Source organism: Pteropus medius, unplaced genomic scaffold, assembly GCF_902729225.1.
Source record: "Pteropus medius unplaced genomic scaffold, Ma_sr-lr_union100, whole genome shotgun sequence".
In the NCBI taxonomy this organism is placed as follows: Eukaryota; Metazoa; Chordata; class Mammalia; order Chiroptera; family Pteropodidae; genus Pteropus; species Pteropus medius.
Window position 1 is genome coordinate 3,623,988 of NW_024355205.1, and position 26,254 is coordinate 3,650,241.

General features: G+C 39.7%; 1 protein-coding gene and 1 long non-coding RNA gene across 3 annotated transcripts in view; one reads left to right on the forward strand and one right to left on the reverse strand.

The window, feature by feature from the left end:
* Window positions 1-26,254, forward strand: part of NEDD9 (neural precursor cell expressed, developmentally down-regulated 9) — a 168,277-nt gene that overhangs the window by 33,660 nt on the left and 108,363 nt on the right. The window lies entirely within an intron of this gene.
* LOC120598786 (uncharacterized) overlaps window positions 17,354-26,254 on the reverse strand; it is an 88,937-nt gene continuing 80,036 nt past the window's right edge. Inside the window, exons 2-4 of one of the 2 annotated variants that reach the window (XR_005651750.1) lie at window positions 18,422-18,594; window positions 18,226-18,354; window positions 17,354-17,750 (exon numbers count right to left, since the gene is read on the reverse strand). This is a non-coding gene — a long non-coding RNA (uncharacterized LOC120598786). The remainder of the gene's footprint in view (window positions 17,751-18,225; window positions 18,355-18,421; window positions 18,595-26,254) is intronic. The other variant, XR_005651749.1, reaches the window with a different exon arrangement.

The window sequence follows — 26,254 nt, forward strand, 5'->3', positions numbered from 1 at the left end:
AATGGAGATAATGATAATATCACATAAAGAATATTATGACAATTAAATGAGATAATCCATGGAAAATTCTTTAAATGATGCTTTAAGTGTATAGAGTAAGTGGTCCATAAATGTTATGTATTGCTGTCTGATAATCTGAATGTGTGATGATCATCTCTTCACTCAGGGGACATTGACTATCTCCTACTCTGTGAATGAGGAGTACAGACACCTAATTCTTATCTTCAAGGCAAATGTGCAGCTTAGTAAAGGAAGTCAGCATGGAAACGATATCTCAAAACAACACTGAGGAAAATAAGAGCTACTAAGTAAAGGAGTATATTTTCACATTTTGGATAAAGAGAGAAAGCTATTCATTCAGACTGAAGAGATCTTTGGACACTTCTGAGAGGCAATCAGACCCTGAAGGATAAATGAGACTCTGAACAGGAAGGGAATTTTTATCATGCACACATGCTGCCTGGCCTACTCGAAAGTCACAGACTCACCAGGAATGATGTTCCAGATAAATACAGCTTCTGAATATCACCAGAACCTGTGGCCATGGCTAATATTTAAAGGGCTCCTTAGACAAATATGAAAAATAATGAATTAGATACGGCCATTATCTCCTTAAGATCACATTCAGAATCAACCATGTAAAGTATGATGTAGTTATATTAAAACTGAATGACTTTATTAACTTATTTTTGGAAATTAGATGATGATTGCATACACAGTCTTGTTGAAACAGAAGCATTTCCCAATTGCCTCTGAGAATTCAGGAAAGGTTCGAGAGATGTAAGCAGAAAACTCAGGTGAGTCCTGAAATCCCAGCGCAATAGCATTTGGGAATGAATGATGGCCCATGGTCTACAGGAAGGCAATGAATACACTACTCAAAGGTTTTGATTAATACATGTGGTTTCACATTTCATCTGGCCCAACATGTACCAATTGATCATTTTTAGCAAAGCTTACGGGAGGGGAAAAATTTGACGAAATAGGATCTAGCCATCCAGGATGGGCCAGCTCCATACCAAACATAGGCTACTCTGCTTTGGAGACACCTGTATAAAACATGAGGAAAGCCAGCTTTCACAGAGTTTAAAACACATCTAACAACTCCACAAAGATAGTAACCATCTCTTTAATGGGGATTAAAGCAATGGGCAGGCTCACCCCTGTCCAGGCTGTGATGGGATCACTTTGAAAATGTTTTGTTTGTTTCGATTATGAGAAGTCAGCTAAGAATTTATTAAGAATGGGCAGAAAATATCCATCAAAGAAATAATAAGCAGTTATCAAAAAGAATGAGACACGTTTGTGTATTCTAGTAGAGATTTATCTGTAACTTCTATAATTAAGTCACCAAATCTAGGTACAGAACTATGTGTATAGCATAAAATCATTTATGCAAAATTTATATATATATATATATATATACATATACATATATACATATATATATACATATAAAAGAGGTTGTCTCTGGGGAGGAGAACTGGGTAGCAGGGACTGAGAGTAAGCAAAGAACTTATTTTTCAATCTATTCTTTCATCTTTTAAATTTAGTTCTATATGTACCTAAATTCAAATAGGTTGTGTTGTTTTTTTATTCAATTGAAAAAAATTTGTAAAGTATACGAAGAAGAAAATACACCATAGTATAATTTTCAAAAGAGCTAGGATAGGTTCTTTCCTCTCTCATTTGTAAAGGGAGCCATAATCATGCCAGGTACTGGCTACCAAAATGATAATTCAATAGGGGAGCTTTAGATTATAATGCCTCTTTCTGATAGTTCACCGAAGGATCCCTGAGTGTGTTAATTTGCTAGGACTGCTATTAAAACAGTACCACAGACCGAGCAGTTTAACAACAGAAATTTGTGATCTCACAATTCTGGAGGCTTAAAGTCTGAGATCAAGGTGTCAGCAGGGTTCAAAATCTCTGAGGAAGAGTCTATGCCTCTCCCCAAATTTGTGTGTTTTGCTGGCAATTCTTGATATTTCTTGGCTTGTAGAAGCATCATCCCAATCTCTGCTTTCATCTTCACATGGCATTCTCTCTGTGTCTGTGTCTAAATTTCCCCCTTTTATAAGAATGTCATATTGAATTACTCATAATGGATTAGCAAGTCCACCCTAACGAACTCATCTTAACTTAACTAATTACATCTGCAACAATCCTATTTCCAGATAAGGTCACATTTTTGAGGCACTCGGGCTTAGGATTTCAACATATGAATTTAGAGAGGACACAGTTCAACCCATAATACCATGTAAGACTTCACTTATCCAGAATTACATTGCTTACTGAGGGGAAGTGTTTTGCAGTGTGTCTACAAGGCACAGTGAATGGGATGAATCTCCTTGCACTCCAAATGTGCAAAGTGGGTAAGTGCTGGCATGCTTGAATACCTTAAAATTTTTTAGTGTATCACCATCCTCTGAGGAAAGAGAGAGCCAATATTTGTTTAACTAAGAATGACAGCTTCTGGAGTCAGAGCAATAAATCAATGAAAGTAAACTCAGATTCCATTTTCTTCCCTCCCCCTTCCATGCAAGCTGAGGGTATATTTGCTCAATAATGTCTGTTGCACACCTGCTAGTGCCTGAACTGCACTGGGAGCTGAGCACGGAGTGGGACAGAACACTCTCCTGCCCTTTAGGTGGAGAAAGAGACACATGAAGTAATAATTTATGTTGATGAGATAAATGCTAATGTGGAGATATGAACAAGGCAGAAAAGAAAAACCTAATTTTACTTGGAGATGCTGAGGAAGGCTTCCTGTGTAAAGCAACACAAGAGCTGACTCTTAAAAGAATCAGAGAGTAAATGAGATAGATGAGGGTGGAGACAGATGAGAAGACACCAGATTCAAAGCAAGAGAGACCCAGACAGCCTCCTGATGACCCAGGATGGAGACACAGGAGTTGGAATTGAACCCCAGGTGCAGAAGAGTTTCTCAAGGGATTTAATCTTCAGCCTGAAGATTTTGGACTTCTTTGCCTTACAGGAAACCCTGTAGGATTTAGGGGAGCCACATGGTCAGATTTTCTGCTCTAGATGACCTCTGTGAAACAGAATAAATTAAATGGGGAGAGATTAAAGAGAGGGTGACATGCAAGGAAATTTTCGTAGATGAGAAAAAAAGGAGAAATGAACTATGTAGTGACAGGAATAGAAAGCATAGGGAATACTTATATTCCCCTATTTGCATGCATTCATTTCATTTTCTTAGAATTTTGTATTACTGAGATTATAAAAGTTAATACATTCTTGATGTAAAAACATTTGGGAAAATGTTAATGCATATGGAATAAAATTTAAATGGCCCTTAATTCCACTCCAGGAGTAAGCTTTATTTATTTTTGCATGTATCCTATTAGTTTCTTTGAAAATTATATATATATATATATATATATATATATATATATATATATATATAGTCATTTGCTCAAACTATTTTATAACCTGCCTCTTCTACTTTATGTATCATATTTCCCTATTCCATTAAGTAACTTTGTACAATTTAACTTTTAATTGATGTGCCATATTTACTTGGTGAACCTAGAGGGCAGATTTGAAAACCGCTAAAAAATTATAAAGAGCAGTAGGAGGCAATTGATTAATTAATGGAGCATGAGGAAAAGAAAGAAAACTGGGCAACCTCAACTTTAAAGCTAAAGCTTTTCTCCCTGCGGGTTATCTTCTTGTTTAAGCTCGAACTGGAGGACACATTATATGAAAAGGATATGTGAGTATATGTTCTATTCAATCTCAACAATGGTGAAAATAATCACTATTCAGGACATGCAGACACAGCCTGGCGTTCAGAAACTGCCAGAGCATTCATTAAAGTGGATAAAATGGCCTGCAACGAAATCCTCAAAGGATGCGGTAGATAAAGCAAATGCACTCCTAAACACAGCTGCGGGCTGCCCAAATCCCAGCTGCACTTGATGAGCAATCTCAGGGAGAAACAAGTAGAGACAGCCCTCTCTGCCAGGAGGGAAAACCTCTCGGGCTGTGTGGCCCTGGCCCAGCCTCTGCACCTACCACTCACCTGATGTCTTCCCCACATCCTGGGAGATACAGTGTTTGTGCTAATGCTCCCTTGGTCTTTCCACAAAAAGAAGAGGAGGAGAATGGCTCTTTCCAAGGGAAACATCAATACCTGTGAGGCACAACAAGTCCATTTGAGGTGAATAATAAAGCTTATTCATTTCTAAAAAATGAAAAGGGGAGGAGGTATTGCAAAATACACAGGATAATTAATCAGGCACTTCATGTTAGATTCAATTTTGTTTCCATTGTCTAATGCAACTCCTACACTCCTAAGCTTCTTTAAAAAAGGTTTCTGGTTGAAATACATCTTGTATCTTTTGACAGATTGGAAACTAAAAGTTGTTCCCTCTTTAATCTCATGGATGGAACATAATATATTTCAGTCACTTTCTTTTTGTTCAGGGACCTAGCCTCAGAACAAAATACAAACAATCACTTGCACTGAGGTAGACTTTCTGAAAGAAGACCCTTCCTTCTTTTTTCTTTTTCTGAAGTGTATGAACTGTTTCTATTTTTACTTTTCTTTCCATTTGTCTTAAGAGAAACCATGGATTTAGAATATAGCTTTAACTGTATGGAACTGATATAAGGGGACTGACTACTAACTGCTCTATTAGCATTTATTCAGCCAAAAAGAAAATATAGGGTGTGTCTATGTTGAAAAGCTCTTCATCATTTGTAGTTCATTGAAACTCATCTATTCTATCATTTAATACATATTGACCTGCTACTACCTTTGTGCATGGCATTATGCTAGTCATTGGGAAAACAGGAAAGACTGCAACAAAGCACCCACCCCTGGCCTCAGGGATCTCACAGTTGAATTGGGAGCTGATTTCAATAGGACACAATGTGTGCTATAATGAAGTTGAAACAATGCAAAGGAGAGTCTAATTCAAGGGTTGTTAAGGTTGGTTTTACAGAGAAGATGCATATTATTCTGAGGAAACAGCAAGGAAACTTGGAGCATTTGGAGAACTGGAAGTATCTCCATGTGACAGGAACAAAGGTGAGAGGTGTATACGTACCAATGAGGAGACACCCCCATCCTGAAGGTAATGGAGAGCCACTACCTCCAGAATTTTAAAGATTCTAAGAAGAGGTATAACGTGATCAAATTTATACTCAGTAATGTATTCCTTGAACCAGCATTCACTAACCACTACATATGAATGTCGTCTCATTAAACTAAGAGCTGAAATTCTGATTGAAAACCCTACCCTACAGTTCTTGTAATGGAAACATAAAGGTAACTCAGAGCTTTCACCCCTGGGTTGAAAACAGAACAAGGACATTTCACAGATCTTATTGCCTTACGTTTTCTCTCAAAGCAAAACATACACAAAAAAGACCCTCAAACGGTGCTCACTGTTACCAACATTTTTTTAATCTTACATCTTTCATCCTAAATGCTCATGAAAGACATGTTGCTTCTGGTTCAAACTTGGGCCATTGACAAAGCTTTTCATGTTTGTTGACCCAATAATCAGCCATTGCACTCTAAGACTTAATGGGGATCAGTTTAAAAACAGCTATTAGTGCACTTGAATGACAGCCCCCACCCCATATGTCTGGGCTTGCTGCTGCCACTTCTACCCAGGGAGGTACTGTGTTTTTCAGCCTGGTTTTAGCACTAGCACATAAAAGCTGCTTGTGTCAAATATGAGTTAACTGCAAATTCAATTATGAGGTTTAATAAGAGTAGCCATATGAAATAAACCCAAAGACTTGTGACAAGACTGGTCTAGTGTCTTATTTTGGAGAATGGCACAGCAGTCATTATGGGAAAGAGATAGAACACCTCTCTAGGCTTATCTCAAGAGATTAATTTTAAACACTCAGTTTCCTCTAGTGAAGAATAAACTTTGAAACTGTCATTTTACATTTAAACATCCTTGGAGCTCTTTATTTCTACAGCCTTTGGCATCAAGATAAAAGGCTCCCAATCACCTCACCCTCCCCACTACTCCCTCCCAACTGTATTAAATTATTGACATAGAATAAATATTTGTGCCTTTCTTCCCTTCATATTTTGAAGCTTAATTCCCAATATGAACGTGTTTGGAGATGGAGTCTTTGGGAAGTGATTAGGTCATGAGGGTGGAGCCCTCATGGATGAGATTAGTGCTCCTATAAAAGAGACTCCAGAGAGCTCCCTGTCTCTTAGGCCATGTGAGGACACAATGAGAAAATGTCTGTGAACCAGAAAGAGGGCTCTCACAAGACATCAAATTTGCTGATGCTTTGATCTTGGATTTGCCAGCTTCCAGAACAGTGAGAAATATTTGTTGATTATAAGCCACACAGTCTGTGGTATTTTTGTTATAGCAAGCTGAAAGGACTAAGACAGAAACTCCTACTAAAATTGGGATGCTGTTGTAACAAATATCTAAAAATGCAGAAGCACTGGAACCAGGTAATGGGTAGAGGCTGAAAGAGTTTTGAGTTGCCTGCTAGAAAAAGCCTAAATTGCCATGAATGGGTCCTTACGGGCAATTCTGATGAGAGCACAGAAGGAAAAGAGAGAACTGTAGAGAAAGCCACAATCTCCTTAGAGAGTATCTAAGTAATCATGAACAGAATATTGGTAGAAGTATGGTTAGTAAAGGCCATTATGATGAGGTTCCAGGCAGAAATGAGGAACATGTTACCAAAAACTGGAGGAAGAGCCATCCTTGCTATAAATTGGCAAAGACCCTGGCTGAATTATTTTGTGTTCCAGTATTTTGTAGAAGGTAATACTAGTCAATGATGAAACTGGATAGTTAGCTGAAGCCATTTCTAAGCAAAGTGTCGAAGGTGCAGCTTGGCTCTTCTTGACTGCTTGTAGTAAAATCTGAGGAGAGAAAAACTTAAAGATGAAATTGTTAAGCGAAAAATAAGCAGAGTTTCTTAGATTCACAACTGGAAAGAAATTTGCCTTAGGATGAATCACACCTTGAGTCTTACCCATATCTGATTTAGATGACATTTAGAGGAGACTTTGGACTTTACACCTTTGAATTGCTGCTGGAATGAGTTAAGAATCTGGTAGATATTGGGATGAAACAAAGACACTATGCGTGCAAGAAGGATGTGATGTTCAGGGAGATGGGGGCAGAATACTATAGACTAAATGTCTGTGCCCCTAAAGATCATATATAGAAACCTAATCCCCTATGTGATGGAATTAGGGGATTGTTAGGTCATGAAGGTAGAGTCCTAATAAATGAGATTTGTGTCCTTATAAAACAGACCCCAGAGAGCTATCTTTTCCTTTCCTTCATGTGAGGACACAGTAAGAAGACATCTATGAACCTTGATCTTGTACTTTCCAACCTCCAGAACTATGAGAAATAAAGTTCTGTTGTTTATAAGCACACAGTATACAGTATTTTTGTTGTAGTAACCTAAATTGACTCAGATGAAATACTTCCTTTCACTCTCCTAAATTTAACAACATTCCACTCCCCTTCACCCTCCCACCCACCCCATCAACTCTGCCATGTTCAGACAAACTAACACTTTGTGACCAAGTCAATGTTCACGACTATTTTTTCAGGCATATGTTTCTCTCAGCTTGTGTCTTTCTGGGCAGAAGAATTCTTTTCTTTTTAGCTCTTCTTGTAACACAGTTTCCCCACTTCTGTCATACTTTTGGTGGACTTACTCTTTTGATTCAGTCTCCATTGTTTCCCATGAGAATCACCAAAACTGATGCCACCAGGGGCTCCAGTTTGAGCCCTACAGAACATTTAGGAAGAGGTTGGTTTTAATCATTATTCTTTCCTCATCTCTAGAAATATGCATAGATACAGCCTACCAAGTGAGGTTAGTGATTTCTTTCTCTAGAAATATTTACAGTAAAGTATAAAATATTCCATATGTGAAATTTTGTATAATAGACTAGTTATTCAATGAGTTATGTAGAAAATAGGCCCTAAAACAGTGCTAGGTTAACAAGGAGGCACGTACCTGTTTAGGGAACCAGCAGAAATCAGAATAATAAAGCTTTGATGTATTTATCCAGAATTTTGTAATCAGATTAAAGAGAACAACCATTTTTGTCTCCTGCACTTGAGTATTGCTTTTACTGACTTGCCCACAGGAGGGGGCACCATAGTATTTCAGTAGTTGGAGACTCGATCTAAGAGCTAAAATCAGGAAGAAAAGGAGCAGGAAACAAACTCACCTTTGTATTATACTTTGTCTTTTCTACCCCTCTTTGGTTCTAGTTTTCACAGAACATGTCTCTGAATGGGAATTATGAGTATTTGGCTTCTGTTCTCAGCAGAGTTTATATGATTAAAGTAAGCACAGGTTGCCTTTGTTACCTCAAGCCCATGTCTCTACCTCCTTCAGTTTACTCCAGATTCCTACCCCATGTGCCCTAGTCAATGTCATGGTGTCGCCTCCTACACTTAAGGGCCCACAATGCTCTCTGCTCCTGTCAAAACATCTTTCAGATCCATTAGTCATATTAAATTAACATCAGTGCTTTATAAGGTAAAGTCATCTCCCTCCCAGGGTAATTTCATATCAGTGAGTCAAAGTCTTAGATAAGAAAGGAGTGTCCAACTATGGAATTTTTGTTATAAACCAGTGGAGGAAATAACTGGCTATCTCAGAGTTTCTGTGCTCCCATTACATAGACCTGCACTGTCCAATATAATAGGCACTAGATGCATGGGACGATTAGAATTTAATTAATTAAAATGAGATAAAATGAAAAATTCACTTTCTCAGCCACAGTGGCCACATTTGAACTGCTAGACAACCACATGTCTCTTGTGGCTAACATAGTGGCCAGCATGGATATTGAACATTTCCAGGTATCACAGAAAATTTCATCAGACCATGAAAGTTTAGACAATTATTTTCTTGGCCTCTGCAGAGGCGGTCTACCCCATGCCCTAATGCAGGATTTCTCAACTTCGGCACTACTGACATTTTGGATTAGATCCTATTTTGTTGGGGACTGTTCTGTACACTATAAGATGGCCTCCATCCCCTATATGCTTAATAACACCCTTCACCCAGTTGCGACCGTGAAACACATCTCTAGACATTGCCAAATGTCCCCTAGGGGATAAAACTGCTCTCAGTTGAGAACCACTGCACTAAAGCTGGCTGATGCTTTGAGGATCAGAGAGAGCACCTCTAAGTGTGCTAGTGAGAAAGATGGGTTCAGGGAGTTGTGAGCTCTTAGAGGTTGGGGACTGTGCAGAGGGCAGAACACGAACATTTCAAGTGCTCTTGGAATATTGCAGATGAAAAGAATTTCAGAGTGACTTTTATAGCCAAGAAAGATATCCTTCCCCTGGCCTCAGAAATTCCCTTGATGCTAAATTGTCATGTGTGGTGAAGCCTGAAAGAACTGCAGGAAGGGCTGTAAATCCACAGGAAGGCAGAGAAAAGGCCCAAGGGACATATTGTGCGGTGAGTTAACTTATTCCAGCAAAGTTGATCAGGGTTGCCCCCAACTTCACTCTGAGATTTCCAGCCTTGTGTTCTAAGCCTCTTGTTCCCAAAGTGGCCATTCATGCACTAAATGGCCATTACTGCTTCATCAGCAGCTTGTCAGCTATAAATTCTAATCCCAGGCCGGGTCTGTCTTCCCAGGACCAAAGTCATAAAGAAGTTTGCCCTTGCACGTGTGTGCAAGGCGGCATTTGTGTATTTGTCTTAGGGCCCTCTTGAGAGCTTAGCACTTCTCTCTGACCCAGGCAAGGCTTTATGTGGTGTGCATTTCTCCTGATTGTGATGTCATGCTTGTACCTCACCATGGAATTCTGAAGCAAGACGTTGGAGCCTGAATCCAAAGACTGGAGGACTTAAAAGTATTAAACAAGCAAATGTTTTTCATTATTTAAGATTTTAAGGAAATCAAATTTTGAGATATTTATGGGCACAGCCTCCTTTGTGTGCTGTCGGTGACCTCTTCCCTTTTAGGAGCCATTCTATGAAGAGAGAGTTCTTGGCCTGCTGCCACTGGGGCCACTATCTCACAGCAAAGCTGAGTTGACCATTCCTTGGGAAGACTGGTGAATCGTTTATTCGCCACACACTTCCAGCTGAAATGAAAGGAACCAAACTCAGGAGAAGTCCAAGTTTACCATAGAAGGCAAAGCAGAGACGAAGGACCACATCTTGGCGGCATAATTGCATTTTAGATTTAGATCGAGTTGGTTTTTTAAATTTGTTTTGAAGGATAATGTCAATCATCTTATAGTAAATGAAGACAACGATTCAACAATTTTTTAAACATTGAGAGAAAAGAGAAAACCACTCCACAAAATACTTTATATACTTTAGGTAGGGGTGGGGATGAATTGCATAGTATCTTCTGGGGTGACCTCTGTCTTTCCTTTTATCCAGGGACTATCAGAATTAACTTGTTCTATCTCAAAGCTCTGCCCAATGGTCTAGCACCACAGGACATTGTCTAGTGTAATTTAAACCTTTTTATAGGATCAAAATAATCCTTACATGTAAGAATTAAAAGCCCATTCTTTTATTTAGTGTTTCTTTGCAGGGATGTTTTAACATTTTGGCTGGGATGACTCTTCATGATGGGAGTTGTCTCCTGCTCATAAGAGGGCATTTAGCATTCTCAACTTCCAGGCATGAAATGCCATTGGTGTCTGTCTTCAGTCACTGTCACAACCAATCACTGCCTAACGCATGCATTTTCTAGAACCAGTCGGTGGGTAGCACAGTCCCCACTGAGTACAATGCAAGTTTATTGCTTTAGAAATTAGCATGTCGCCACTACCCATGGGAGTATTTAGACAGTGGATTTGTCCTTTATTTATTTTGCTAGCTGATTCTGCGGACCTCAGATCTGAGACCCACTATTACAGATCTATGAAAAGATTTTGACTGCCCCATTTCTTCCCCTAGAGTGAGATTGTATGGGTGGAAGACAAAAAATGAGAATGACTGGCTGCACAGCCATTCCATTCCTGCTCCATGTTGATCTTCTAATACTGTGAATACCCTCTTCCAGGTGTGGAACAAGCCAACTTATGGTGGAAGGAAATTTGCCCCAAAGCAAACCATCCTCTTTTCCCTCTGAGGGACCTTTGTCCAGGTATCCTTAGATAAGGGAATTTCCTCATCATCTAACATCCTCATACAGGTCCCCTCCCCAGACCCATATTAATGGCCAGCAGATTAAGACTCCTAGCTGGCTCTCTTTCATTTCCATCTTTTCTCTCTGCCTATGTCTCATAGAGTGAAGAACTACAGTTATCAGATAATCAGAGAACGTTAGAACTGGAGATGAGCTAATACATCATCCATTCAAGTGGTTTTCAACTTACAGTCATAGTTGTCTGTTGATTGTAAAGATAATGGAGGAGATCCACAAGTTCTTATCATTTTAAAACATGGTATCAGAACTCTTCAATTTACTTTAAATAAGACTCATATGTATATTAAAATATCAAGGTTCTCTCCCCTTTAGCCTAAAACTGAATTAAAATGGTATAGTAACTGATTATTTCATGCTGACAAAAAAAAAAAAGTCCTGATTGACAGAACTTCTACTACAACTCAATATTACTTGACATTATCATCTTGACTACACAGAGATTGTGGGAAGAAATTGGAAATAAGGTTCTTCCTGGGAAAAGAATTAGGGAAATTGTAGCCCAATTGCCTCTTTGTTGAAAAGAGATTGAGGCCCAGAGATATTAAGTGACTTGCTGAAGTTTAGAAAGTTAGTTTGTGGCCTAGAACTATGGTGACCATGCCATACCAAGATAGTCCCATTTGTGCCTCCTGTCCCAGCACAATCATCAATAGTAACCCCTTTCATTCTCAAAAGAATCCCAGTTTAAATGATAAAGTATATGGTCACCTACCTAAAAACCCAGTCTCTTAACCGCCAACACACTACAGAACCTGCTATTTCCTTTTTGGGGTTCTCAAAACTTTTCCTCCTATCTGATTCCATTATTTATGTTTTTACAACTTAGTCATCCTCAAAGTTTGGGGAGCTATAAATGACAACTCCAAGTCCAGATTGTCAGATCTATGGGGCCTTTGTTTCCTGAGTGGACAAGGAAGCAAGACACCCCAGGAAGAGCATCACTTCGGCTCCAGGCAAACCCGCCACCTTGAGCAAGCCTTGGACAGCTACCCATGTGTTCCCATATTCTCAGTAACAAAGGCTGGAAGGGGACCGGGGCAGGAAAGCTGGTGAATTTCTGTAATGAATCTACGCTTGAGTTGAAGAGAAATACAACGTGAAACACCACCCATTTGGTTATAAAAGTCCAGTATATCCAGATGACTCAAGTGTGGTGTTCATTTTCTTTGGTAATACTTTGAAATCCTTTATGAACAATAAAATTTAAGTAAAAACAAGAATGTTTCTCATAACAAACTAAAAACCCTTTTCCTTGTCTGACCCATTGGACCAAAAATACCATTGTCTTTAATTGATATATCAGTACCACTCTCAAGAATTCCTCATGTATTGTAAACACACAATACAATTTTGGTAGAATCTTACAGCAAGCTGTAATTGTGATCTGGGAGGAGCCAACTTCTGCTACTGTGCTAGGTTTCTTTAAATCTTTCAACTTGCACCAGAACTAAGCACCTGAGTAACAAGACCTTCTATAACAAAGCTCAATGAACTTGGGAGAAACTGGTTAAAATGAAAATTGATTCCATATAGAGTTAGGAAATAAAAATGGCTTTTTTTAAATATAAGGAACTTTGTTAAAATATTTAATTAGGAGGCTGTTGTACAGGCAAGTCTGTCTGTCTAATGAGCACTCTTCCTGACAGCCTTGGAAATACCTATCCACTGACTTCATTTACTCTATGATGAACAACACCATGGCTCTGGTGCTAGCAAGTCTGGGTTTGACTCTGTTTTTCTGTTTGGAAGCTGCGTGATCTCAGGCAAGTTACCTAACCATCCTTGGCCTCAGTTTCCACAAATGTAACATGAGGATTCTAGTACTCACCTCAGAGATATTGTGTTGTTGTGAAGAGGGAAGACAATAATGCATGTAAAGTACTTAGCGTAGTGCCTGGCTCATGCTAGCCACCATTATTGCTATTTAATCAAATGCTTTTGAGATCAATTATGTGCCAAGTGTTGCATAAGGCTGTGGGGCTTCAAAAATGAATGAGATAAAGATTCTGACTTGAAGTCCCTATAATCTAAGGGAGTGGCAAATATATGCACAAATACTTATACGGGATATATTGTGCCTTGGGAAAGACCATTGGCATTTGCACTGAGTTTTGAACCATGGAGAAAAGTTCTCCAGGCAGAGAAGGTAAAAAGGCATTCTAAAATTGCTCAAAGTAACTATGTACCTAGACAAGTGGAAAAAGATGGTATGACTTTTGTTTTGGTTCCAGTCCAGTTCTTACCAGATTATGACTAATTTAATAAGCTAAAACAAAGCCTGATATTTGTAAGTTTCATTTTTCCTTTCCCCTACTAAATCAAGCAGAACCAGGGATGTTGTGGCATCAGGAGGCTTAAGTAAATCGAGCACATTTGCAAGCACTGAGAGCTTACCCAGAACATTGCTTGGTGGTAGAGTAGCCCATGATCGACTGACTCTCTGTCCAAAGTGCTCTCCGAATTCCCTTTGACCTGCATGGAAATATTTTTGTATCAAAAGTTTCAGTATAAACCTCAAAACACAACATTTATAGAAGACTCCCTTGGGAATATCTATAGTGTTGTATTCCCACCCCAGAATCTGATCACAATCTACCATTAATACCATCTACCATCTACCATTAAACCAATGGCCTTGGCACAGACAGACCACAGACAGGTGAATTCATTTTAAGTTGAATGGAAGTGGTTGTTTTGTAATCTCCCCAGGAAAAACTGTGAGGAGTGAGGAAGTGGGACCATGAAGGTAAAGGAGCAAGCAAAGCTACACTACCAAGTGAAGTCACGTAGAAGGTTACTTGGGTTAGCCCCACAGGGGAACTTGGAGTTGGTTTAGGCCACATTCCAAGGCTATCCTGAAAGGGTAATGTGGGAGCCGGAGTATTTATACCTCCCAATTCATTTGCTCAGCACTAGTCTCAGGGAACATCGGTGCACACAGGCTAATTGATTCCTATAGCCTGAAGATAGTCCAACAACAAAGAGACACCAGTTCTCGCTTCAAGGAGTAAAAGCATACATGCACGACCCAGTGCAAAATAAAACTATGGGCACCCTTTTTCTAAAAGCAGGGAAAAGTTGCCATCAGTGGTACTAAAATAAAAGCTTTTCCTTTCTTCCACAGTCTCTCTCTTTATTTGTCACGGCTTTTTATTATTATTATTTTCTATTTAATGCTACTCTGAGAAAAATTTAAAATTTAAATGTTATATTATGAGCTTGAATTTTATCTTTCATCTCTATTGTGTGATGCCATTTTGAAATGCAAATAGAGCATTTAACTCAAATGCTAATCACCAAAATTATACAATTTGCATATTTTGTTCTTTCCATAACAGTGATAAAGCTGTACTAAACTAACTCAACTGCTTTTAATTTCTTGATACTCACATTTTATGCACAATCTCTACCTTTGGCTCACTAGTGAGTAAGGAAGGATTGAAAGAAAAGGCACTATGGGTTGCCTTATCTTTCTCTTTCCTTCTCTGTCATCGTTTTCAGCCTAAGTCAAGCAGTGGGCTAGTGCAGGGATGTAACATGAGTAAGAAAGGACACAAAAGGATCCCTTGGTCATTCATGGTTTTTAAAATGACATTCTCTCTGTGTTTGAAGCAAGTTTTTGTTCAGATGGAAGGTGTGGCCTCTTGGGGCTGTCGGCATCCCTCCCCTCCACAGCTTCCTCAGTCCTAGACAAAACACACTCAGCTCATATTCACTTTGAGTCTCTGTGAATTCCCACATATTGTGGCTCCACTAGAATTCTGTGTTCATGGTGAACACTATGAGAATGAGATAGCAAGAAAGGATAGATGCATATATTGTATGTAACTATCGTTCTTTTGCATGCTCTGTTGTCCCATCAGAATTCACTTACAAAATACAAGTCCAAAATTCTATTAAGAATTTTAATATGGTGACAGCAGAGCATTAAACTCAGTATGGGGTCTTTGGGGGCATGGAGTCCTATGTGACCACACAGATAAACTCATGACTCTGGGCCCCTACACACAGGAAGGCAGCATGTGTGAAAATGGTGAAGAGATCTTGGGGAATCAGGGTTTGGTACTGAGAAAAAAATAGAAATCCAGATCTGCACACATGGGAGTTTGGATGGGAAGAGCCCAGGGCAATCATGGCATAGCCCCAGAGCACAAACCATGCCAGGAAAGAAGAGACGAGACAGGGGATCAAATGGAGGGGGAATCGAATGGAGGGAGAAAAGCCAGAAAACTGATTAACTAAGACACTAAACTGGAAGCACCTGGAGAGATCCACAAACTGAAGCTGAGAATCACATAGGGATACAAGACACTGGCAAAGAATTATCATAAAGCGGTGACCATGTGGATCTGATGGCAATCCTGAGTGCCCACCATAGTGTCCCTCTAAGCCTGTGCAGTCCATTTCATATGCCTGGACTTGGCTCCTTAGGGTGGAAAACCCTGTTGGACAGCATGGCCTCCCAATTCCTTCTCACTGTTCTTTCCTCTTGATAAAAATACAAGGCAATTACTAGGAATAAAGCAGGCTCGTTCTCTGCTATAGAGAGCAGCATCTTTGCTTTTCCAAAAGTCTAAGAATGCTTTTTCAGACTGGTTCATTGTGGAAACAAGTAGGAAACTGGCTACGCTGAACATGTGATATGGGAAGTGGTTAATGGTGACCCGCCAGCTTGCAGGACTCTGGGTCCTGTTGTTCATCTGTGAGACTTTGCAATACAACAGCAGACGACCACAACTCGGGAGATGTTTAACCACCTGGAGGCCTCCTTCCATCATCCATGACTCAGCCTTCTCTGTTAACTGAGAGCAGGGTTCCTCAGCCTTGGCACCATTAACATTTTGAACCACATAATTCTCTGTTGTGGAAACTGTCCTCTATATTATAGGATATTTAGCAGTGTCCCTGACCTCTGCCCATTAGATGCCAGTAATACCCCCCACCCAGTTGTGACAATCAAAAACATCTCCAGACATTTCCTAGTGTCCCCTAGGGGACATAGTCACCCTCAGTGAGAATCGGTGACTTAGAGCCCCTGCTGAGGAAGACACCTATAGAAGATACCACTTTCACTGTGTGCTCTTAGTTGGACTTACTATCCCACTTTTATACTAGCCTGTGTCTGCTTTTCCAAACATGTATCTTTATTACTCTTCTTCCTTATAGCATAATATCTCACACTCCTGGGTATATTCGTAAGGCCTCAGTTAGTAGGAAGGCCTCTAGTAGCTAAGTCGCCTCACTCTGTATCCACCCAAAAGAGTTATATGAGCTTTTGAAAACTTGCAAAAAATATACATCTCAAGGCCTACAAAGATTTTGTTAGCTCACCATTCCTTTTCTATAATAGAGTGTTAGGTACAAATATCTAGCAAGAGCTCAGTGTTTGCCAGCCTTATCATATGTTTTATCCCATTTGATTCTCAAAGAGAAAAAAATATAATTCCTATAAAATAGCATGCTCATGTTTTATAAAATAGCGTATCCATTTTTATGGATGGGAAAATGAGGCTGGAAGTTAATAGTAACTTGCCCAAGACCACCCAGGAAGTAAATGAATTTGAACTCTGGTTTTTTGGCTGCTAATCTGAGACCCTTTCCCTTCTACCAATGCTTTTCAACTTGAGTGCATGTAAGAATCACCTGTGGGTCTTGGTGAACAATGCAGGTTTCCAGCCCCAGCCCACCTCCCCACCCCTAGGCCCCCGCAAAAACTCAATGGATGGCTCTAGAGCAGGCCCCGTGAATTGAGATTTTAAGTGATTTTGATGCAGCTGGTTTATGGATCTCACCTGAGAAACACTGAAATCCATCCTACTACATTATACTAGGATTTCTGGAGAGCTGTTGAGGAAGGGGAGATGAGGGGAGAGGAGCAGAGAAAAGGGTCGGGAAAGGTTGAAAGTACTCTGGGATTCCTCCCGCATCCTGAAGGCTTGGCCCGAGGTCTGACTGGTAATACTAGGTCCAAAAATCTAGTTCCCATGGATGCCCCTGGATCTTGCCTGCTTCTTTGCAGCCAAGGAGCATTTGAAAGGCTGGAAGCTTTTCTCTAAAAGCTTTTACTAAAATATTAGTAAAACATAGTTCAGGTGTCAGGTGCCAGGACCCAGGCCACTGCCAGCCTACCTGCCGGTAAATCACAAAACACTATCATCTGCTCAGTTATGGGAGGTAGCCCAGTAACATTGCATTTGTTTGTCCACAGATACTTTCAGAAACCTTTGGCCTTCCCTAAAGGCTTGTCCTGGAATCTTTGCCTCCCCTGGCTAGATCATGAAAAATCTGGATCAGCCCAGAAGCAGGACATTTGCTCCCTTTAGCTTCCAAATAATCTGGGAAGTAAAAGGGTCCAAAACATCTTGGTATGATGTGTTTCCAGTGAAAAATATTAGCAAAACATAGTAAGAATAATATTTGGAGGGCTCAGTTCTCATTAGAATTCAGTGAATACTCCAGAAGATCTCCTGAGGTTTAGATCTAGTTTAAGGGAAAATAATGGCAGAGGCAGGTTTGAGTTTCAGACGAGTTTCTCCCAGCTCCCTTGAGAGGCCAAAGAGAAAACCTGCAAAGAGACACAAGACATTGTTAACTGTGCCTGTGACTTGTTTGCACGCAATCGTATGTCTGCTCTACAAGCCTCACTGGGTAAAATCGTATGTCTGCTCTACAAACCTCACTGGGTAAAATCAGCCTGTGTGATGTAACATCCCCAGCAATTCACCCACTCAGTGTGCAGAGAATTCGGTGTCTCTGAATCATCACTTCAGTGGTAATTTTTCGTTACTCAAAACATAGTTGCTGATGGCTTTAGCTTTTATTTGGTGAGCTGCAGCTTCAGGAAAAAGCTAATTCCTCTACCATGGCCCTGATCTAGTACAGCTGTTGTCTTTAATTGTTCTTCCATAAGCCCACCCTTTCCAGAAAGCTAAACCCTGTTCATACTTGTGCCTCCAGCCCTATAGACCATTCAGAAGACAGACTGTTGACTCACCAAGCTAGAATCTGGGAGAACCGAGGTTCAGAGAAGATAAGCTTACCGTTTGTGGGATTGACACGTCTTCCTGTTTCTAGGAGGTGGGATGCTGGGAACCGTGTTCGCTGTCATTATGTCATTGTCTATGTAGATTGTGTGTAGCCCAAAGGAATACATTCCAAGAGGTCTTCCCCTGTGTGAGATTTTTGTCTGTGATGGAGAAGAAAACTTGAGCAGTATTCTATGAGCGTGATGTGTACCTCGAATCAGTGAAGGCAGATTGAGAGCTGATATCTCTGAGGATAGGTTCGTTCCCTTTCTCTGATGGGAGTCACAGATAGCACCTGAGCTGGCCACCTCATAACTGGAAAGACAGTCTCTGCTTTTGGGGTGATGTTTGGTTGATATTTCTTTGGAATGAGAGTGACAAATTCTGATAAAACAAAGATATCATTTTTGTTGGTAGCTACTGATTTCTCTCTCTCTCTCTCTCTCTCTCTGTCTCTCTCTCTCTCTCCTCTTCCTTCCTTCCTTCCTTCCTCCCTTCCTTTCTCTTTCTCTTCTTCCTCCTAATTCTTCTCTCCCTTCCCTTACTCCCTCTTCCTTCCCCTTTCTTTTGAATAGTTGACAATATACAAACAGTATACCATCGTTTAAAACTTTAAGAGATATACAGTTAGTCCCTTTTGTACTCCTATCTTCTATCTAAGCTGTCCAGTTCCTACTCCCACTCTCTGCCATACACAAATTTATACACACAAGTAACCTACTGGAATTAACTTATTTGTTTTTCTTTCCAGAGCTTTTTTCAATGTATATATAAGCAAATTTGAGTAAATGTTGTTATCTCCCAAATGATAGCCTACAAAACCTACTGTTATGCACCTTGCTCTTTTTACTTACCATTATGTCTCAAGATCTTCCCATATATAAATAACTTATTCATTCTTTTTATACAGCATCAAAGTACTCCAATTGTATGGAATCCCATAATTTATTTGGCCAATTCTATATTAGCAGAAATTTAGGTTGTTTCTGATATTTTGCTGTTACCAACAGCGCTTTACCAAGTAACCTTGCACTGTGTCTTTTTTACACCTGTCCAAATATAGCTGTAGCATAAATTTCTGGAAATGCCCTTGCTGGGCCAATGGGTATATGCATATGTAGTCCTGATACATTTGGACAAGTTGTCTATTACAAGCATTGCCCTGACTATGCCTCCACCAACAGTGTGAAAGGCTATGGCAATCCCTGTTGCGACTAGTTCCTGAAGCTTTCTTGTGATAAAGAAGGTGTTAGAGAGTATGGGGTGGTTATTTAATTAGAACACTGTGTTCCCTAGTGCACTGTCCATGGCTGTTACCATTGAAATTCTTAAGCTTGTTTTTATTATACAACCCAAGAATGGAATATTTTTATTATAATTGAATAAATTAGGACTCTTGGCTGCAGGTAGTAAAATACAGTTCAACTCAGCTTGCTGGAGGTAGGGCTGGGAGGGTATTGAGAAAGAAAGGGAGGTGAGGAGGTTGTTCATTGTGAGAAAAAGGATATATCTCATGGCACCAGAGATGGAAATGCAGCCATGGTCCCAAGTTCACCCTTGAATGGGTACTGTGTGAGTGACTCAGTGAGTGTGCAAAAAGGACTTTGACTCTGAACTTGGGTCAGGCACCCACCTCAAGTACAGGCAGCTGTTAAACACTAAAGTATGATCATGTTGTCCAAACTGAAATCGGAAACCCACTACTCTGAGTGAGGAGAACAACGAGAGGAATCTTTTTGAGCTGGGCAGATATTCCAAATGGCATCTGCTACATCCACAAATAAAATGGTTCATCTTTGTCACTTTAATATTAGAAATAGAGCAGAAACAAAATGAATTGTAAGTGCCCAATAAACCTATTATTTAAATCACCCCAGTGATTTCTGCCATTATCATATCACTGTGGCAGAAATGGATCAGATACGACGAGCTGGACAGAATGTTTTTATTCAGCAGGTAGTATCAGAGAAGCTTTTTAGAGTAAAATAATTTTTTTATATATATTTTAAAACAAAAGCTTCTTTTTCATGTGTATTAAAAAAACACACACACACAATAGTTTTCAGGGCTGGCCTATAGGACATATTTCAAAGTGATGTGTAATGTCACTTTAGAAAAGTGATGTTTATTTTTTCAACATAAAGACAAAATGGCCAGGAGGAAAGCAGCCAAGTCTCTGAGTAATCTTATTAAAGGTTCAATTTTCTAAGTATGACTTTATGCTAGCAACCGGTCCTAAGTAACAGGAAAACAAGCCAAGCTAGGAAGTCCTGCTTCTGAAAGACAAGAAAGTCCAAGACAGCAATGTCTGAAGCCTAATTCTAATTACATAACATGAATGAGTCATCAGTGTTTTCAGAGATAACAGACAGCTAAACAATCAGCCGCCCTCTCCCTACATTTTCAAAGCACGTAGACTCTCATGGACCTTATTCATCCCACATTTTCCTTTCACCCTTCCCTCCTTATTTTCTATTTTTTTTTTCCATTCTGTGCTGTATTAGTCAGAGTTCACCATAGAAACAGAAGCAATAGCATTTATATTAGCTTATATATACGTATATATAGACAACATATATATGATTTATTATAAGGAAGTGGCTCATGTAATTATGGAGATGGCAAGTCCTAAGATAAACAGGGTGAATTGGCAAGGTAGAAACCCAGAATAGCCAAAGATCTAGTTCCAGTCCAAATCCAAAGGCCTGAGAACCAGGAGAACCAATGGTGTCGTCTAAAACAGTTCAGAAAGCTGGCAGGCCCAGGAAGAACCAATGTCTCACTTGAGAATGAAAGCAGGAAAAAGTCAATGTCTTAGATCAAAGGCATTCAGGAAAGAGAAATTCTCTCTTACTCAGGGATAGTCAGCCTTTTTGTTCTATTCAGGCCTTCAACTGTTTGGATAGGGCCCACCAACTTTAGGGACGGTAACCTACTTTGCTCAGTCTACTTATTTAAATGTTAATCTCATATAAAAATACTCTCACAAGAACATCTAGAGTATTATTTGACCAAATACATGGGCCCACTCCATGGCTCAATCAATTTGACACATAAAATTACTCATCACAGAAGCCTTTCTATTCTCTTGTGCAAATGGGCCTAAGACCATGATCGCTCATGTTATCATTTCTGTTTCCCATTTCTCTTCTTTTTTTTTTTTTTTTACAGTAAAATTTCTGGACAGAGAAGTCTGAACTCACTATCTGAAATTTCTGATCTCATTCATTGTTCAGACCAGTTGCATTTCATGTCTGTCTTTGCCATTCCATTGAAACTGATTTCTTTAAGAATGTCCATAATCTAATTGTCAAATTCTTTCCTCTTTTGCTTTCATAACAGCGTAGTATCCTGAATTTCCTCCTACCTCCCCATCCCCTTCTCTGTGTGCCCTCTAGGGATAGTATTCCCCCAAGGGCCTGCCATCTTCCTTTCTTTTTTTATACACTCTGTCCAGCTTGTGTCATACATTCCCTTGCGTTAAGCTATAAGCTCATAACTCCAAAATCTGTGTCTTCAATGGCCACTTCTCTCTGATTCCCAGACTTGTATATATAAACTGTTTATAGATTCTCTCCCCACATGATATTCTCCACATTAAACTGGAGCTTAACACATAACATTAAATTTATCATTTTCTCACAGATTTAATTCTTAATCTCCTCTTTCTCAGAATGATACTACCATGCACCCAATCTCCTAAACTTCTACCTGGTAGACATTTATTAAAAATATTCCCCCTCTCACCTTCTAATTCTAATCAGTTATTATGCTCTCTCCACTCTACTTGCCAGATAGCTACTTCCTCTGCTTTCATTGTCTCTGACTGAACTTAATGTGGCCCCTCCTCATTTTTCATCTACAATCTAGCACAGTGTTGTAATGAATTTCTCTCCACCTCAATTCTAGCAGACTTTCTAATTCATCTATTCGATTCATTGTGATTCTTATGATAAGGAAATGTAAGCAAATTTCTTCCCAGTTAAAACTTTTCAGTCTTCCCCACTGCCTTAAGGATGAAGAGTGAAGACAATTCCAACAGTCCAGGAAGGAGACAATGAGCTAAGAATGGCAACTGAAATGAGGAGATGGGAGGAAAGGCAAAAGCTGGAGACCCTAAAGAGTTAGAAATGACAAGATCCCATTACTGATTAGATGTAGGGAATGAGAACAAAGGAAACACCAAGGGAAACCTCTCCATTTCTGACTTGGATGATTGAGTGAATCATGGTCCCATTTTCTAAGACTGGGGACCTAGACTTAAAATTCCTCATGGACAGCAGCAAGTTGTCCTGGGTAGGGCACCATATCTAGGGAAGTGACGCCTTCAGGAAACCTAAAGGTCTGAGCAGAGATGAGTCAGAGCTTAGTAAAGAAGAAGAAATAAAAAGCAATACCAGATGGGTGAAGTAGGTGGTTGAAAGTCCCTGTAAATAGTCAGTGCCCAAGAACTCAATAGGAATGGAAGATGCAGCAAACAATGTCTTCTCTTCTGCCAGGGGATTCCTAAAAATTTGCTGGCAAAGAGTAGAAAAATAATTTGGAGCCGTGTACTCAGTAAGACATTAGCTAAGTGCTAAAGGGTTTAAAAGACTTATAGCTCTTGACTTCTACCCTCATTTATTTCATGATCATTACTATGCCCTTTTCCTTGGTCGAGATTTTGGCTGTAGTTTGGAATAGCTTATTGTTTGTAGAAAATTTTACAACATGAATTATTTTGTTTCTATGCCCCAAGGTGCACATTTAGGTGTGCACATAGATGAAATAATAGATAGTCCTTTTCATCCCACTCTATTTACTGAGTCTTACCCCTTTAAAACAAAGGAAAGGCTTGTTCTGTAGATCTTTAAAACATATCTGAAAATTTCCAATTCACTTAAAAGCCAATCCCCTCCAGGGATCATTCTGAAAGAACCAAGGTCATTTGCAAAGCTATAAGCCAACTACATTTACATTGGTTAAATTGAGCCAAACCACCCAATTAAAAAGTTTAGCCAAATTCAAGTGTGATCACTGCATTAGGGTACTAAATCCTCAACAAATTCTTCTTTGGCATGGCCTGACAAGGTCCCTGGTATTTATTTATTGTTTTTACACAAATGGAAAAAATATATACCATAACTAAAAAGAAGTTTTCATAGGTAACCTGGTTAGAATCCTGAATGAGGCCCTGGAGAAGGTTGAAGAACACAATCTTTCTGCCAAAGAGCAGCAAAAAATCTGACATATTGCTCTGCAAGCAGGTGGCTGATGGACTGTTTTATGAAGGGTTTAATTAACTCTGTCTTTCTGTCTTAGTTACCTACCAAAATAAACTATGTGAATCCCACTGTGGGAGAAGGGCTCCATCATCTGCTGGCAGGCAACAATTTAGTAAGGATCCACAGCCTAGGGAAATGAAATTACTAAGGAAGACAAGTCAGTAAGTGTTTAATTTCAAGAGGCCTCTATTTCAGGTACTGTCAGTTGCTAGACAGTGAACAGCCAATGTGGTCTGCTGGCTGCATTAGTCTCAGGCCCAGAATGGCCCTTAGACAGAACCAATTGGTTTCAGTCCCTGGGCTCTGCTCTTTGTTTTCTTGGTGTCTTCTTTTGGGGGAACATTGCCTGGCCCCCTGAAGAGTCTTCCTGACAACTCTTCCTATAAACCTGACCCAGGTCAGGCGCTATTCTGTCAGGACACTACCCAAATAGTTGAAAGAGTAACCAGATAGATGCACTTAATTTATGATATTCATGACTGATAGATGCTTAGCTTCTCTGTGCCTTTTCATTAAATAGCACTGCATTTTCACCATAACCTTCAAGGCAGAAGCCCTGCCATTTTTACCTGCACTTAGTCCAGAACTGTCCACTCTTAATCTGTGTTTCTGTTTTCCCCCCACCTGCCTCTTCCTTTAGAAGGAAGTTCTGTTTCTTTTCTATCACCAAGAATTCTCATAAAGCACCAGGAAAAGAGTCTACTTCATCGTACGTTCTCATTCAACATTTCCTGGGTACGGACTGTGTACCAGAGATTAAATTGTGTCACGGGGAAACAAAGATGGAACAGCCACAGTTATTCTCAAAGGCTCATCACCTATTTGTTATGTACAAGTGCTTGCTGGTACTTGGGTCTCAGTCACATGTGGGCAGCAAGCATATTTGTAAACCCCAAATTCCAACATAAGGTCCAATAAAAGATTGCTTTTCTAATTTATGATTGTTTTTATATGAATGTCTTTAAAGGTTTTAAAATTAAATTGCATTAGTAAGTCCTTTAATGAATTCCCTTTACTGAAAAGAAATAAATTTTTATTAAATCAGGCTTTTTTGAGAAAAAACTGTGCTATATGTTCATCAAACCCATATGCCTTAACTTGTAAAGCCTCCTTATAATCATAGTCTATTGCAGTTGGAAAGGATCTTAAATGTCACCTGAGCTAGGAGATTTAAATTGTTTTCTTAAACAATGAAACACTTTTTTAACCCAAATTTTACCAAGAGTTTCAAAATATAAAACAATTAAGACTAGAACTGCTTTGGTCAAAAGAGACATGAAGAGCTCAAAGCTCTCTCTTCTAATCTGCCTTTTCCATCCCACCACTTTTGCTACCACAGATTTTGGAACTGCACTCTACAAAAATTATAACATCTTCATGTCCCAAATGAGGAAACTGAGATCCAAAGAGAGCATGACCCCATTTTAACTAATTACACCTGCAACAATACTATTTTCAAATAGGATCACATTCTGAGATACTGGGGGTTAAGTTAAGATTGCAACATATGAATCTCGGGAGACATAATTCAACCCATAACACTTTTTCCTTCCACGTTTGAATGAAGGTCTTGGTCGAGCCAAGGAAGCACCTGATACCAGGTTCTTAAGGGGAAAACGTGAGCCTATTTGACCACTGCTGACATTGGAGTTTGAGATTGGGGCTCCGTAGAAGGGTAGGCAATAAAACCAGAGACTTAAGAAGACCAGAGAGAGTCTGAAATACTCCTGTCCATAACAGACAATAGCCAGCTGTGTCTGCAGTAGGCACCCAATACATCATTACAGAAGAAGACCTATTATCGCTGTAACAGAAAAAAGGGAGAATGGGAGGGTGAGCTGACCGGGGAGCAGAGAAGGGCTGCTTGACAGCAACAAGGGCTGAGATGACACTAGTCGCCATAAGTTTACAGTGACACCATCTGCAGGGTGTGTGGTTTCTCTGGCAATGCTCAACAGCTGGAAGATTGAAGTAGAGAAGGTAAACAGTTGAGTTCCTCCAGGCTGGGCTCTGCCCAAGAGGGTGCACTAAAAGGACAAAATGGCAAGGAGGTTGAGGATATTAGCAAGAGGGAGGACGCTCAGGGGCCCAAGTAGGTGAAAGAAACAGGCAGTAAGGAGGCTATGACTATTTCTGCTGAAGAGACTTGAGCATGTCCCTTGTTTTCTGTTGACCTGAGCACATGGTTATTGCTGCCTCCTGGAGTAACAGATGTTACCAGATGTGGCATGCTAATGAGCTGCAAGCTGATGGGCTCCCCCAGCTGATCTTCCATCTCTAAGGTGGTCCTGATTGGTTCCAGCTGGGTAATTCAGCAATTCATGAATTACCAGTCCTCACACAATGTCAAAGCATGCTCTGGGGACACACATAACCCTATGAAAGGATGTCAATAACAACTGTATGTCTGGCATGTTCATTCACCCCCTAAGTCAGTCTGTTAATTTGTGTGTTATTTTTAAATATTGTATGGGCCAACCTTGTTTATTTGGATTTTTATTTGTGAATCTTCCAAGGCTACAGATTTTCTCTTCGCTACCATACTCAAATAAAAAAATTGGAGATTATTAGAAATATTATTGTTATTAATATTATATACCTCTACTGATGCTATTGGTGGTCAAAATGGAACTACAAGTTATTAGGATCACTTTGGTATTTTAAGATGCAAATAATGGAAATAAAAAAAAAATTTAGGAACATACTTAAAATAGTCCTAGTACAGACTAGTTAAAACTAAGAAATACCAAACATTGTCAGGAGCAATAGGGACTCTCATA